Here is a 2,601-nt window from a genome sequence, read left to right as displayed (position 1 = left end):
TCCTGCTGGGGGAAGGACCAGAGTTAAAGGATGGGCAAGGAGGCTAAGGATGGCTGCTGGGAAAGGCTCAGGAGAGGAAGGGGACCACAGGCTCCCAGCTGCCTGGTGCTTTCTACGGGCAGGTAAGAGACGCGGCTGGTGGGAACTGGGTAGGGGGACCTCATCCTGTCCTCGAGGTGAAGGGAATGCCGCCCTTGGAATTACTACCAGAGTTTCTGAGGGCTTCAAGATCTAGAGGAAAAACTCAGAGGCTGGCTGATGCAAGCCACTGGCAAAAGCTGCTCAGGACGTACAACACAGGTGCAGTGAAGTTTGTTTGGAAAAGGTGAGGAGACCTTTGAGTGAACGGTGGTAGAGAAATGCCTGTTTTGTTTAAAAAAAAAAAAAACCAAAACAACAAAACCAAGCAAAAAAAAAAAAAAAAGGCAACAAAATAAAGCTTCCCACACCCTGTGGGTGTGCTGGATTCAGCACTTTAATTAGTAAATAGTTCTTATCTCAATTTTACGAGCTTCCTTATTTCTTTTTCCTCCAATTTGTCCCCTCCACTGGAGGAGGGGAGGGGGATTTGTGAGAGCGGCTTCATGGTATTTTGCTAGCCGGAGTTAAACCACGACAGTGGGCAATATTGCAGGGCTTGGAGCTTTGATCGGTACCTGTCATCCGACCTGGCTGTGCTGATGAAAACATGGGCCGTTGGAGCACACCAAAAAAAGCTCTGCAGATGAGGGCAATTTTGCATGTATCTTTCTGCCCTTGTTCTTGGGTAACAAAGGTTGCCGAGCAGAAGAACTCCACCATAAATCTTGAAGGGGCAAACGGTGTTCAAGATTTCTGTTAGCTCTGATCAAAAAGTTTTGGGTATTTGTTTTTTTTCTGTGCCCTTTGGCCACTTAGTAGTTCTGCAAAGTTCAGTTGTGTAGCAACAGGAGTCTTGATTTGATGGACTCTTCGGATTAAAAAATGATCATTGAAAGTTTTTCTCCGCGTTGATGCCGAACAAGGACAGAGATTAAGTGCGTACATTTTCTTAATCATCGGTGTAAGAGATCAGGAAGCAGCATGCAGGCTGAAATAGAAATTCAACATACTTGTAAGGAAACATGAATATTGCCTCTTGTCCAATTCTTGCCTTTTTTTTTTTTTAAACTGTTGAAACCACTTCTGATTTGAGATACTTCAGAACTCTCATTTCAGATTGTGCTTTTCTTAATGCCGTTATTTAAAATGTAGTCTATTATCCAAAAGGAATGAAAGAACAAAAGGAAAAACTATTCAGGAAAAAGAGTATTTTAGATTTATTAGCTTTGATTGAAAATGTTTCACAGAGTTCTTCAAAGTTTTCAATTATTAATAAGCGCTCCAGGCGGTTCCTTTGTGATATTTAAGTGATGCAGTCGTTAATGGCAAATGGAGATCTAATCTGTTTAGAGGGGAAAACAGTTGTAGTTGTCACTAAAGATGCTGCGTGAAACACTGAAGTACCTGTGGCAGAAATCTTTACTTCCTGTTCGATAGCCCATAAATTCCCTGTGCTCCTCTGGGATAGTGTGGGTGGAAGTCTCTCGATTACTTCCCTTGGACTGACCTTAGACACTATCAGTGTAGCGGGTTTTTATTGAGTAGGGGTTTAGCAGCTGCCCTTCAGCTGGCCTGGCGGTGGAATAACGGAGTCTGCCCACGGACTGGGCTGGAGGGCTAGTGCGCTCAGATTTCTCCCTATGCCTGCGATGCTACTTGGGGTAGAGGAAAAGTGTAATGTTAGAAGGTGCCTGAAAATGCCACCCTGGCATCCTCTGTCTGGGGCTTGGCTGGGCCATAGAGGAGACCGCCGTTCTTCTCTCTGGTCTCCCAGCATGACCCTGCCTGGGTTACGAGGTTACTTCTGCAGCGATGCCCTGGGAAGTCTTGCTGGGGTTTCCAGCAAACCTCCTGTATCTGTAGCAAGACATTTCCACATGAGAGGCCATCAAGTAAATGTGACCTGCCGCTGCAAAACACAGTTGAAGAAAGATTTTAAGAGTGTGCTTCCCCAAATGAGTGTCTCTGCTGCTGTGGATAAAGAGGAGACAACTGTCTGATACAGAACATGATAAAGTGTTCGTACATAATTCCCCCTGACTAGAAATAAATGTTTAACTAACTGCTCCCAATAGGCTTGTTAAAGATGAAATATTTATTACTATATGTTAATTACAGCGTTTAAGCAGTACTTAGGTAATTTAAAGGGATTGGCTTCATCTTTTTTCAAGGATTCTATGTGTTTAAATCCTTCTTCATCAGTTGGCCTTTGTGCTAGAGTGGCTTGCACAACGACATCCTTAACTAAACAGTGTTTGCAGTGTTGACTGTGTTGTGTAGGAAGAATAGCAGGCAGTCTTCTTCATGAATTCATGGCCCAAGCAAAATCAAATTCCATCAGAATTAACATTTTTGCATGTGGACTGAAACACGATAGCTCTTCAAGTCTGGAAAAATCTTACAGTGAAGTTATGCAATCAACCTCCAGTTTAGCCTTGGGCAAATCAATTTGCACCTTTCCATATTGTCACAAATGTGGCTGCATCAGGACTAAGGCAGGGTGGAGTTCCCGGGGGTAGG

The sequence above is a fragment of the Eurypyga helias genome, unplaced genomic scaffold, assembly GCF_000690775.1.
Source record: "Eurypyga helias isolate BGI_N326 unplaced genomic scaffold, ASM69077v1 scaffold27747, whole genome shotgun sequence".
In the NCBI taxonomy this organism is placed as follows: Eukaryota; Metazoa; Chordata; class Aves; order Eurypygiformes; family Eurypygidae; genus Eurypyga; species Eurypyga helias.
The sequence above is the reverse complement of the archived record's forward strand: the minus strand, read 5'-3'. Positions refer to the sequence as shown.